The sequence below is a fragment of the Giraffa tippelskirchi genome, chromosome 8 (genome assembly GCF_054371585.1).
Source record: "Giraffa tippelskirchi isolate mGirTip1 chromosome 8, T2T-mGirTip1v1.2.pri, whole genome shotgun sequence".
Classification (NCBI taxonomy): Eukaryota; Metazoa; Chordata; class Mammalia; order Artiodactyla; family Giraffidae; genus Giraffa; species Giraffa tippelskirchi.
Genome location: NC_137282.1, coordinates 25143491 through 25157693, shown reverse-complemented (window position 1 = coordinate 25157693; position 14203 = coordinate 25143491). Strand labels below are relative to the sequence as shown.

The window sequence follows — 14203 nt, the reverse complement described above, 5'->3', positions numbered from 1 at the left end:
CATTTATGTAGTTAGGATAGAAAATAGTTTATTAGAAACTTTAGTAATGATTAACAGTGTAGTCTTTGAGTTAGAACTGAGTTTGACACACTTAACTTTGCCACTTAATAACTATGTGAAGTGAAAGTCGCTCAGTCGTGTCCGACTCTTTGTGACCTCATGGACTATACAGTCCATGGAATTCTCCAGGCCAGAATACTGGAGTGGGTAGCCATTCCCTTCTCCAGGGGATCTTCTCAACCAAGGAATTGAACTAGGGTCTCCTGGATTGCAGGTAGATTCTTTACCAGCTGAGCTACCAGGGAAGCCCATAACTATGTGAACCTTGGGTAAATTATTTAATGTCACTAGAAGGAAATGGCAACCCACTCCAGTATTCTTGCCTGGAGAATCCCATGGACAAAGGAGCCTGGTGGGCTCCAGTTCATGGGGTTGCAAAGAGTCAGACACGACTGAGTGACTAACACACACACACACACACACACACACACACACACACTACTTCAATTCCTCATTGTAGATGGAAACAAAAATAGTACCTGCCTATTAAGGTTGTTGTGTGTATTAAGTGAAGTATATGTAAAATTTGATGAAAGTGTCTGGAGCATAAAAAGCATTCAATAAATTATACTATTACTGCTACTCTTTTTCTTTTGAATATTCATTGTTACATAATTTTTCTAAACTCCAACAGAGATAATTATCAAAAATTCTTTTTTAGAGTTAGGGTTACAAAAGTTAAATCAAATATGCAAATTTTTGTTTCTCTTGAGATTCAAAAAAGTCCTTTCTTGGAAAGGAAAGGTACTTACTGGCTGGTCTCTAAGATAGCACCTTTCAGGGTGAGGTCTACCAACCCACGAACTCCCCAAACCCTTTCAGGGGTAAGCAAGGTCAAAACTATTTTCATGATAGTACTAAGACGTAGCTGCCTTTCCCATTGTGTCAACGTTTACACTGATGGTGCAGTAGCGATGGCAGGTAAACTGCTGGGTGACGGCACAAATCAGGCGGAGGCATCAAACTCTGCAGGCAGTTATCACATTTTTCACCTCCAAACACTCGTCCATGAGACTTGGGGATCTCCTTAAAGAAGCAAGATAGATTATTAATTTCATCAATTTAATCCTTGGATATGGGTTATTTTAATATTCTGTGTGATAAAAGGAGAAATATATGGACAGCGCTTCTGCTATACATATCGAATTAAAGTTTTTGCTTGAAGAAAATCACTTGTGTGATTTGAGTCATGAGCTGAACTAGTCAGTTTTTTTTTTACAGGAAACATCATTTTTTAGTAGCAAGAATGATGGATAAACTATGGTTGTTCAGACCTGGGCATTTGGCAGACACAAAAAATGAACAAAGTGAGTCTGTCACTTCGAGGAAAGCATTCGTTGATGATGATAAATTTCCAACTTGAGAACTTTCCTGGTACTTTGAGGTTTTCCTAATGAGATTGATAATGATAAAAGTGAATGTAATTTTTGGATATTGAATTTTTAAATGGATCAATATTTAGAAGAACTGCATAAGTCATGAACTAACATTTTCAAAATGACCAAAGCATAATATTACAAAATCATAATGCATAACAGACCCATTCAAAATAGAAAGGTGGATTTTTATGTAGAAGTGTAAAAATGTATTAATATGCTTTCAGATTTCACACTGCAACTAACTTTTAAGAAACTACCACTTGTCAAGTTTTGGTGAAATATCAAAGAAGAACATAAAAAGGTTACTAAAATCATGTAAAAAGGTTACTAAAATACTCTTCCTTTTTCTAACTACATATCCATATGAAACTTTTCTTCCTATACATCAACTGAAACAATTTATCACAACAGAATGAATACAGAAACAGATCTAACAATATATCTGCCATCTATCACTAATCATGGATTTAAAAGGTTTGGAAAAATATGAACATAATTTTGCTTTTTTCCACTGATTTTTTTTTTTTTGCTTTTGTAAAATGTAGATGTTTGTCATAAAAAAACATGCTATTTATGTTAAAATGTGTTGGACTTAGTGTCATTAGTAAATGAGTTAACAAATATTTTTTAAATTTTTGTTTAATTTCTAATAGAGTAAATATACATAGATGTAAGCCACAAAAGCAAAAGCTCCTTAGGGGTCCTCAACAATGTTTACATGTGTAAAGGGATCCTTAGAATGAAAAGTTTGTGAGCTACTCTTCACAAAGTATGTCCTTATCGTCTGGAAGTGCACTTCAACCTCAAGAACATAGGACTCACCTGACCATTAAGACCTCCCTGAGTAGTGATCAGTGTCACCCAGTACGTAAAATGCGTTGAATGCCTGTCATATGCAAGAAAGATGAAGTCTGATGTGTTGGCAGGAGCCAGGTCATGGGAAACTTGGATATTTGGCTAGGATTTGGGCTTGACTCCGAAAGGGGAAAAAAAGTAACTGAAGTTTTTTAAGAGGAGATGATGTAATCAGGTTTATCTTTTAGAAGATAAGTATGGAGTTGAGTCTATGATGGAATGAAGGCTACCAGACTGAAGTCAAGAAGATTGGTTGGAGCTTTTAGTTGTAATCTAAGTGAAATGAGATTAAGGACACTTAAACCAAAGCAGGAGCAGAAGAAAAAGGAATCTTTTGGGAGAAGCAAAGGAGATAGAATCTGCACTGCTGTGTGACTGAAGAGATGTCTCAATGAATGGCATATCCTTCCTCCAAAGTCTTTCTCAACATTTTGCTCAAATAAGATTCTTGTTTAACAAAAGTGATAGTTCTCTCTTGTAACAACCTGCCTACTGTTTGATTGTTGATTCTGATATTGTTTCTTGAATACTGAAAGTTCAAAGTATCAGGCAAAAAAACAAAGAATTACTGAAGGATTGCTGTCATGGGGCTGAAAGAATTCCTGAGAAGATGAGTTGGTCTCTCTTGCTTTCTGCTCTCATTTTAGAGTTAGACTTCCAAACACAACTCTCTAATTCTAGGATCATACAGAGTGGAGTTACACTACGCTGTCCTGCTCTTGCCCAGGCAGATACAATATCCTCCCGAAAAAGTTCTTAGACAGCTTCCTTCCAAAAAAAGATTCACACATGGAGAACTTGGCTCATTAGCTGCTTATTTTGAAATCTCATTCCTGTGGAAAGTAGACAAACGAAGGGAGAACCAAAGAGGTGATAAAATCACTTTAGCACTTACTACCTTATCAAGCATATAAAAATGATAGAAGACCAAGTTTTCCAGAATATATTAGCTACATAATTACTATTGTAGTGTTAGTCCTTTTACAAAAATAAAAAATAAAAAACTGAGTCAGGAAATATGAATTACCAGCTCATTCTTACTTCAAAGGTCACCAACATTAACACAGACAAGGGAGGAACTAAGAGATGACTGTGGAATGGGGCTACTTAGAAACCAGCTCACAGCCTTAGTCCTGGATGGGATAATTCAACTAATAATCTGGTCATTCTATCCAATACTGTCAGTAGTTCCTATCATCATCATTTGTCAAGTGAAAACACATTTCCCTTTGACTTCTTGCAGCTCAGATTTCCTGGGGTCATTTCAAAGTTTAGTGTTTGGATAGCATTTATTTTAAAGGTTTTCTTAGTAACTTGTTTACATCTTGTTTTTGTTTTTGTTCAGGTGCTGCCCTTTAGTTCTAGAGGGAAATGGTCTTCTGTTTACATGCTGCTTCATTAGTTAAGGTTATTGCTATATAATATTCACTTTATATGAAAAAACTTCTACTTTACTTAGCGGTAGGCTCTCCAGGAATCTCACCCCATCCTAAAACCAGTCAAAAACTCAAAAGTAGACAAAAATTCAGTTACTGAAAAAGAGCTCTGAAAAACTTTTACACTAAGTCACAGCACTGCCTTCAGGCATTACCAAGAGTATAATTATCAAGTTTGATGATTTGGCTTCTGCACAAGAGAACAAAAAATAGATTTCCGGAAGCAGACATTGTCAGAAATAAGTGATGGCAAATAGCCTGACAATAGAATAGAAAGCACAAGAACTGCAAGTAGGGGACAGAAGAGCTATAAAAACTAGTCTTATCCCTTCTCTTTACATTTCCATGGAAGAGGGAGCTTCTATTGCAACTCCTACTCAAGGAGAGCAGACAGAAGGTGTCAGAGAAAACAATTCCATCTCTGCCTTTACCTCTTTATCTGATGCTTGCCAAGAGAGTTTAAAAGGGCGTGTCAAAATCTCAGAAGCAAGAACCAGACAGTTAAGTTGCTTTCATTCAGCATCTAGGTTCAGATGTAGCAGTTACTTGTTATATCCTGCAGGACACTGTGGACAGTCCTCTTCTCTCTGTCCCCTCACAGAAAGTCCCTCTAGGCAGAACTCAGAGCCTGCTTCTGTTAGTCTTTCTCTCTTCCCCTGCCCTCTCCCCATGAATGGGTGTGTGACGCAGTTCAACCATCTTCCTTGACTATGCCAATGAATCTGAGCAGATAAATTGTAAGTGGGCACTATAAACTCAGACCTATCTATGCAGATGGGCTGGAGCTTGAATTGACCAAAACTAGAGGATTAAATTTACTCCATTTTGGTCTCAGAGAATCATAGACTGCATACACAAATTAAGGAAGTAAATCTTCCTTCCCATTTGTCATTGATTGTTCTAAGGCCTGGAGGTGTGTGTGCTCAGTCGCTCAGTTATGTCTGACTCTTTGTGAAGCCACGGACTGTAGCCCACCAGGCTCCTGTGCCTATGGGATTTTCCAGGCAAGAATCCTGGAGTGGGTTGCCATTTCTTCCTCCAGGAGGTAAAAGGAATAAAGAATGGGATTTAGGCACTGTTATCAGTTGGACTGTGTCTCCCTAAAATATGCTGAGGTCCTAACTTCTCAGTACCTGTGAGTGTGACATTATTTGGAAATGGACCTTTACAGATGTTCAGATTAAAATAAGGTTGATAGGATGGCATTGCTGCTGCTGCTGCTGCTGCTAAATCACTTCAGTTGTGTCTCACTCTGTGCGACCCCGTAGACGGCAGCCCACCAGGCTCCCCCGTCCACAGGATTCTCTAGGCAAGAATACTGGAGTGGGTTGCCATTTCCCTCTCCGAGGATGGCATTAGGGCAGGCCCTATTCCAATATGACTGTGTCCTTATAGAAATAAAAAATTTGGACAAAGTGAAAGAGGCATGCACACAAAAGAGAACATCATGTGACAATAGGGAGTTGGAGGGATGCACCCAGAAGCCAAGGAACACTGGAGATTGCCAGGAAATCACCAGAAGTTAGAAGAGGAGAGGACTGATTCACCCTCAGAGGAAGTACGGCCCTGCCAGCACCTTGATTTTGGATTTTTAGCCCCTAGAACTATGACACAATACATTGAGTTGGCCAAATTTTCATTCACATTTTTCTATAATATATTATGGAAAAACACTTTTTGGCCAACCCAATATTTCTGTTGTTCTAAGGCGCCAAGCTAATGGTACTTTGTTACAGAGCTCTAGAAAACTGAGCCACCCAAACTCTGCACTATTCAAAAGACATGAAAGAGTTTTACAGAAGATGATTATACACATAATCAATAAACATATTAAAATGTGTTCAAAAATCACTAGCACCCAGAAAATGCAAATTTAAACATAAGATACATTTCATTTAACAAAATAGATTTTTTTTTTTTCTTTAGAAACACCTGTTTTCAAGGGCAGGAAAAGAGACATTCAAAAATTTTGGTAGAAACACGAATCAGTACAACCGCTCTGGAAGACACTTTATAATATGTGTCAGGAGCCTTCTGAGAATTTATCCTAAGGGAATGCTGTTAAACTTCATAGCACTTATCACTTTCTAATACTATATGATTTGCTTATTTATGTTTATTGTCAGTCTCCACCTATTGGAATTTAAGTCCTACAAGGACAAGGATTTCTCACTTTGTATCCCAAACACCTAGAATATTTCCCAATACATTATAAATGCTCCATAAACACTTGCTGAATATGTTAATTAAGATGTCCACCAAGATTTATGTACAAAGGTGTTCACTGAAGCACGCTTACAACAGCTAAACACTGGGAAAGTATAAATGACCACCACAGTGGGAGACTGGTTAAGAAAATAATGGTGCCACAACACAATGGGGTATCACGTAGCCATTAGCAAATAAATCATCAAGAATACATAAGGCTATAAGAAGACATTCATAATATATTAAAAAGTTAGAAAAGGATTAGAAAATTGTAGAGAGAGTAACACTTAAATTTTATTAAGCTATAGTAATAATGCCCAAATGTTAACAATGATTACCTCTGCCCAGTGAGCTTGTAGACATTTTGGGTTTTTTCTTTATATTTTTCATATTTTCTGCAAGCACTTCAATAAAATTTTGAACTATCCACGTACTCCACAAACACGAGTGATATTTTATCACACAGCATGGTATAATAATAATGTTTATAATAATAACAGGGTCATTTTGTAAATATTAAATTACACTCAATATCCTCTATTTATAAAGAAAGGAAATTTGTGTGAAGGAAGTATGGATTTGATTAGTCTCTGTACTTTTCTGTGCTTTTATTTCCAAATTCAGGAGGTGGACAATGTACTTTTTAATGCTTTCCATTCAAACAAGTTAAAATTTTTAGAAGTTACAGTTCTTTAAGGGGTAACCTTCAATTACCTGAAAAAGTCATTTATATGAAATACCTAGTTCCTTTATTGCTGGTTAAATGAAACATCATTGCACATATTACAAAGGAAAAGGTATTTATTTGACCTTAGGCTGTTTCAACAGTGCAATTTAATTCTATATTTTCCATACTGCTCAAGCTGATCATTTAAATGGCAGAATTATGAAAAATCAATCCAACGTTAGTATCAATGCACTGCATCAATTACTATCAATGTATTAAACACAATACCTAAAAGTTTTATAAATATTTTAAATAGTCTTCTAACAAGGTTCTAAAATTCCCCATAAGAGAAACAGAGGCAGGGGAGTTTGTGTGGCTAGTTCACGTTTACCTTAGGGAGTACATCTCATTGACACAATCACCAAGAGATCTACTGAGATGGGAAGTGAGTCAAGGGTTCCTCTGAAATCATTCTGGCAAGCTCAGAACAACTTGACTAACATGCTGAATAATGTTTTCCCTCATCAATAGACTCCATTAGCTAAACATTTTTTAACTTCATCAGAAGTAACCAAATTTAATACTACCAATCATAAAAATAGAAACAATTTCTTCCCTTCTCCTAGTTAGGAGGACTAGGACTCAGGACTCCCATCTTGACTTCAGCATGCAGATCTACCTGTGGGGATTTTCTTGAGCTGCAAAGTCCAAATATATGCTCAAAATTCAACCAGAATCTGATCCTGGTGCTAAACTCCAATATATACTATGGGTTTGACATGGTTATTAAATTCAGATTTGACCACATGGCTTTTTTGTTTCACCAGTCTGTGTGTTCTTGGGATATTATTCTTTAAGGAAGTCCTTAAATTGAAGAAATAGCAAGACACAATAAACAATCCAAGTAAAGTACGTCATGATGTTTATATTTGGTTCTGTCTACGGAGTATTGATTGATAGTTCTTTAGTCCTTTTGATTTATCATCTGAGCTTGTTTCTTCAAATGCATTCACTCCTCCTTCTCTCACCTCCAAGAATCACTTTCTTCACTATTTCCATATGCATACTTTTGTTCTTTTTAACGGGGTAATTTCAAAGAACTAGTCCTAACTCCTATTTCTGCATGTTTGATTACAGGTATTGGGACTCCCCTGATGGCTCAGTGGTAAAGAATCTGCCTGCAATGCAGGAGACCGGGGTTTGATCCCTGGGTTGGGAAGATCCCCTAGAGAAGGATATGGCAACCCACTTCAGTAATCGTCCCTGGAAAATCCCATGGACAAAGGAGCCTAGTGAGCTACAGTCCCTGGGGTCACAAAGAGTCAGACACCATTGAGCAACTAACCCTTTAACTATAGTTTTAACACTTTAAGCACACTGGAAATAAAGATAAGTAGTAGAAACAGTATTTGTAAAGCTTTTAAGAATATATTGGTGAGTTGGCAGGAAAGTAAGAAATACTAAGAATTAAAAATCTAAGTCAAATCAGAAACCTGGAAAGGTAAGCAGAACACTAAAATCAAGTTGTAACCATTGGGTATTAGCCATACTCAATGAGCTTCAGCTACAACATTTATGGCCTGATGGCTGGGTGGGAAGAGACTGAGAGCCAAAGCCAAAGCCAGTCCAAAAGCTCACCCAGCTCTTCCAAAAGTGGGAATCCTGAAATTCAGAGAAAAGATTCATTAAGATAAAATAATAAAATAAAAGTTCCCCACATTTTCAATTTGGAACACTTCCCTTTACAGAAGCCAAAGAAAAAGCAGATACGTGACATTTTTGCTCCCAGAAAGCAGGGCAGAGACACATGACCCAAGCCTGAACAACCTGAGCCTGAACAAGCAGAGCTTCTGCTCAGGTTTAGGATCTTGAGAAAGTGATGCAAAGCTCTCAAGATGGTAGATATTCTCTCACCGTGACAGAGGAGTTAAGGGCCCAGCAGCAGCAGGGCAGTAACTGTTCATTAGCAGCAGGTCTAATGGCTATGTTTTCAGCTGCCTAGTTTCATTTGGTTCCTCCCTATTTTCTGAGTATGGTTCTCCAGACTTGTCACTGATTCTTCTAAAATATTTCTAATGAACATTACTTCTAATAAATTTTTACTTAAATCAGCCAGAGTTCATTTCTGATGTTTGCAACTTGAGCACCTCATTAATGGGCTTCCTAGGTGGCACTAGTGGTAAAGAACCCAACTGCCAATACAGGAGATGCAAAAGACCCAAATCAATTTGGGTTGGGAAGATATTCTGAAGAAGGGCATGGTGACCCATTCCAGTATTCTTGCCTGGAGAATCCCATGGACAGAGGAGTCTAGTGGGGCTACACCCCATAGGGTCACATAGAGTTGGATAGGACTGAAGTGCCTGAGAATGCATACACACACCTCATTAATAAAAATCTCTCTCCAAACTTAGAAACCTTCAACATTCAAGCCAGAGAATTTTACCTGGGGAGAGGTCACCCAGGAAAGCAAAATGTAAATAAAAGGTGCTAATCTGGAAGAGTCAATCCTAAAGGAAACCCTGAATGTTCATGGGAAGGACTGATGCTGAAGCTGAAGCTCCAATACTTTGGCCACCTGATGCAAAGAACTGACTCATTAGAAAAGACCCTTATGCTGGGAGAGATTGAGAGCAGGAGGAGAAGGGGACGACAAGATGAGATGGTTGGATGGTGTCACCGACTTGATGGGCATGAGTTTGGGTAAGCTCTAGGAGTTGGTGATGAACAGGGAGGCCTGGCGTGCTATAGTCAATGGGGTCTCAAAGAGTCAGACATGACTGAGCGACTGAACTGAACTGAACTGAATCTGGAAGAGTTTTCTCACAGTTACAATTGCTGTAGACCAGGGATCTATCCAGGGTTCTGACCTCCATTATAACTTTATGACCTAGAAAGCCTTGGTTATAATCCTAAACTTTCTGCTTAATATCTTCCTAAACTTTCATCCATATGTCTATGACTCATGGCCATTCCAATAACCTGTCTTGAATCTTCATGGTCCAGTCACACCCTGACTAATTTACATCAAGAAGAATTATGATGCTCATTTTCCAAATCATAAAACTGAAATTAGTTTAGTAGCTTGACAGAGTTAAGTGAGGAGCAAGAAGCCTAGACTTCCACAATTAATGTTGCCTCAAGGTACTAATAATTTGTCTCATTTTGTTTTCATAGATGGATTCTCATTTATTTTTGTATGAATATGTAGTAAGCACCTGCAGTGATCCCAGCACTTTGATAGGTATTCTAGTCGATAGAAAGAAACAGTCTTCCATTGGGAGGGCCTGTAGTAAGAATGTATCACTTTCAATGCTGGTTTGCCCAACTACTCTGTGTGAATTTAGATAAATTTTTTAAAGCCTCAGTTTCCTTATCTACTGGGATGATACTCATCTGCTGTGTATTCCTGACACAGCTATTATGAGAGTTAAATGTTAGTTGTTGATAGTAAAGTAATAAAATGTTATTTCAAGTACTTGGAAACAAGAAAATTAAGATCACTTTCTAAGGATATTATATCACTTATATATGGAATCTAACAAAGCCAAACTCATAAAAATGGAGAGTAGAATGTTGGTTGTATAGCCCAGGAACTCTACTCAATACTCTGTAATGACCTATATGGGAAAAGAATCTAAATAAGAGTGGATATATGTATATGTATTACTGATTCACTTTGCTGTACAGCAGAAACTAACACCACACTGTAAATCAACTATACTACAATAAAAATTTAATAAATAAATAAATAATAATCTGATTCATCACATTAAAGAACTTAACAATTGACTGTGGCAATAGTAAAATGGATTGTCAAAAGCAGCAAACAAAAAGTCAGAGATGTAGACATTGAGGACAGTCTCAAACAGAGAACCTTAGCTGAAGGATTTTAGTATAATGGTTACATTAGCAAGATCCCCTGCCTGGCAGAGATAAAAATACCAAACTTAGAACTTTCTTAGCCTCTTTGTTGGCAAATGACCATCTAGAAATATTTAGATTTCTAAAGCAGGTCTGTCTACAGGATGATGTTCAAATGAGCATTCTTGTTGATGTGATCACTGTAGTTCACTTCGGAAAAGTGAATTTTAAATTAGTCTCATGAGTTTGGCTTCTGCAAGTTCCACCCTCACTGTGGATGATTTGTTGACAAAATCTAATCTCTGAGCCTACCAGCTTGAGAGCCAAACCCTAAGTTCGCCTGCGTGATACCCTCCTGGGAAAACTCACAAAAGGCACCCAATACTCTTCTCTCTTTGCTGAGTACTGACTCTGCATGCAAACATGTAGTGAATGTTGTCAGGTATAAATACGAGATATTGGAATAAATACTTAGATTATTTTGCATCCTTTACTAAGTGCCACTTTCAAGCATAAAAAGCAGATAAAATCCCAGTAAAAAGCAAAAATACCAGCAGGAAAGCAGAACAACAAAAATAAAAAAACAAACAAACTCGGATATGGGAAGATATTCAAAGACAAACAATGATAGTATCAGTTCTTTAAACACTTAGACATTTTCAACTGGACTTTTTTTTAAGAATAAAAATCAAAAGCACTAAAAAAACCACGAAAGTATAAGAGCTCTTAAAATTATAAGCAAGATACAAATATGGGCTATAAGAAGGCACAATTTTGACATCTCACCTACCTGAAAGGAGGAGAAAATGAATCTGGGGTGGTTTCACTGAGTCATTTGAAACTCACGATAAGAAAAAAAAAAAAATTGAGTTATGGAGTTATGATATTAATGAGCATCTATTCACACATTGCCTGAAGATAATGAGGCCATACTCTCACAGGGTAGGATAAGTAATTAATGCTTCCAATTATCATGAATTTTCAGAGGAAACAACAGTTAGGAACTGCCACAAGCTATGCTTTACAGATTGTTGCAGCCAATGGAGAAAAAGTCTTAGAAAGAGTGAAAATTTTGTATCACCTTCTCTGCTGGAACACACAAACCAAGCTATTTAGAAAAATATTTTGATTATATGGGAAACAAAAATTTTTTTTCTAAAGTACTCAACTTACTGCATCCACTCAAATTGTAACAAAATGTTTCACACACTCTCTAGTCTCACATGGTGGGTCTGGTCTTCAGTAACTTCATCCACTTATAACCCCAGGCTGTTTTCATGGATTGGCTTCTAATTTTGTAAAGCTCCAAATATATAGCTACGGGAAAATTCAGAACAGGCTCATGAGTTTTGCACTTGGGTAACTAAAAGGGATGTTGCCTTGTTAATCTCAAAGGATTGGCAGGACAATTTTATCACATTTTCTGAAAAAAAATCTATACAGATTTAAGGTCGAGTTCTGGATTTAATTGAAGTAACCTTTTGTGCAATCTAGCTTTAATGAAGTGCAATGAAGTTAAACTCCATGGGGGCTATTAATCTGAAACACTCCATTTAAAACTACAAGGGGAGTTTTTAATAAACAGTGTGAACTAATGCCCATGTGGAAAGGTAATTGAGAGGGAACTGGTGTCTGGGCCAGATTGTTATTAAACCCTTATCACAGGTAAAACTGAAACCCCCAATGGCAAGCTGCCCTGTGATTTATATTGCCCTTCCCATCCTAACTTTAAAAGAAAGGCTACGTTTAATAATGAAAAAATCCTGTGACTAAGCTATAAAATAACTGAGCAATTACTTAGAATAATTTATACAGTGCAATACACTGACCTTGCTTTAAGCATAAAATCTACAAAATAACGTTGGCAATAAAACTGTGAACTACTAAAAGAACTAAAGGTTTTAACCATTTTTATTGTGTATCACCTGGGGGGACCATAAATACGCATTATACTCTAATCACAGGGCTTAAGAAAATTCATAATTTTTTTCCCTTAAAATGCCTTTTCATAGAAAAGTTTGCTCAGTTTGGCCAATTGCGGCGAGAATTCCGATGCCCTTGCTTTAAAAGGATTACATGTCATTTCTACAATATTTTTTTCTCCACCTGTGAATTCTGCCTGACTCTCTCTTTTCACCAACCAGGCATGGCCTGTGGAGGAAAACTGGCAATAACATTTCTGTATTACCTATTTAAATATTTACTCGTTCAAAATTAAAAAAAGAAGGCAATTGGGCTGTACTGCAATAATAAGGATTGATGCTGTCACCTCAGCCCACTGAGGCAAGAGTGCTTCTATTTCTGGATACACAAATAATACCCCACCACTCAGCAATCCAGAATCAATGTTTCCACTTTCCATGGTGGCTTTCAAAAACCAAGTTCAGCTTTTACTCTGATCTGGCATCAGAGCAGCAGATAACCAAGCATGACATTTCACTCTAGCTGCCTTCAATTTCTCAATCACCATAGCTGAGCAAACACTTTTTCTCGGAATGCTTTGAGTTCATGAAATGACTCCAACAGATTGTCTTTCAATGGACTTCAAATTCCATGAAATCCAGTCAATTGCTGCAAGATTGGAATATCAGTACATAGAAACACTGTAGAAACAAATTTCAAGACAGCACCTTCTCTTTTGGTCATAAAAACTCTGTACTCCTAAGGTTTACCTTGCTTTACTCCCAATAAACTTAGCTAGTTTAGCTCCCAAATGGGAACAAAGTCACAAAGATGTCACCCCTGGGGTGGCTTTACATAAACAGACACTGGAGGAAAACCTCTCAGTCAAAAATAATGCCTGAATAGTCCACCTTTAGCACTCCTTGAGCTATAAGCATGAGAGAGTTATTGCTTGAAAGCAAAAGGGTTTTAAGGTATAATGCATTAAGCCATTATTAGTCTCTTAAATACACCCAGCAAAATAGCTAAGCCATAACGTGAAAGGGCAGTAAAAGAATGAGAAATATGATAGAGGCAAAGGAAAAGTTCTGGGAGCTCTAGCCCCAGTGAGGCCCTTCAGAAAATGAGCTCTGGTTCTTAGAGAACAAACTTATGGTTGCTGGGGAAAGGATGGGATATTTAGGGGGTTTGGGATTGTGATGTATATACTATATTTAAAATAAATAACCAACAAGAACCTATCTCAGGTAGTGCTAATGGTAAAGAACGCACCTGCAAACTCAGGAGACATGAGAGACGTGGGTTCATTCCCTGGGTCAGGAAGATCCCCTGGAGGTGGGCATGGCAACCCACTGCAGTATGCTTGCCTGCAGAATCCCATGGACAGAAGAGCCTGGTGGGCTACAGTCAATAGGGTCACAAAGAGTTGGACACAACTGAAGCAACTTAGCTCACTCGTATATTACAGGGAACTCTGCTCAATGTTATATGGCAACTTGGCTGGGAGAGGAATTTGGGAGAGAATGGATACATATATATGTATGCTTGAGTCCCTTTGCTGTCCATCTAAAACTATCACAATACTGTTAAACAGCTATACTCCAGTATAAAATAAAAAGTTTAAAAAAGAAAATGATTTCTGGTTCCCTCAGGAAGGCGTGCACTCAACTCGGGTTATCTGAGACAGGGGAGGGACTGGGGTTGCATGTGGTCACAAAAATGGAAGGTATAATATTGAACAAAAGAGAAGATGGTGCCAAGGTTCAAGGCAAGCATGGATGGTCAGGTCCTTTGTCTTGTCGCTAGAAGGTACACTGAGCCTCAGAGAATAC

At 37.6% G+C, this 14203-nt stretch overlaps 1 long non-coding RNA gene across 11 annotated transcripts in view; it reads right to left on the bottom strand.

Annotated features, from left to right (window-relative positions):
- LOC145518087 (uncharacterized) overlaps positions 1-14203 on the bottom strand; it is an 854536-nt gene that overhangs the window by 694637 nt on the left and 145696 nt on the right. Inside the window, exon 3 of one of the 11 annotated variants that reach the window (XR_014062601.1) lies at positions 14-1086. The exons of the other annotated variants lie outside the window; for them this stretch is intronic. This is a non-coding gene — a long non-coding RNA (uncharacterized LOC145518087). Of the gene's footprint in view, positions 1-13; positions 1087-14203 lie in introns of those variants that run through there. 11 annotated transcript variants of the gene reach the window in all.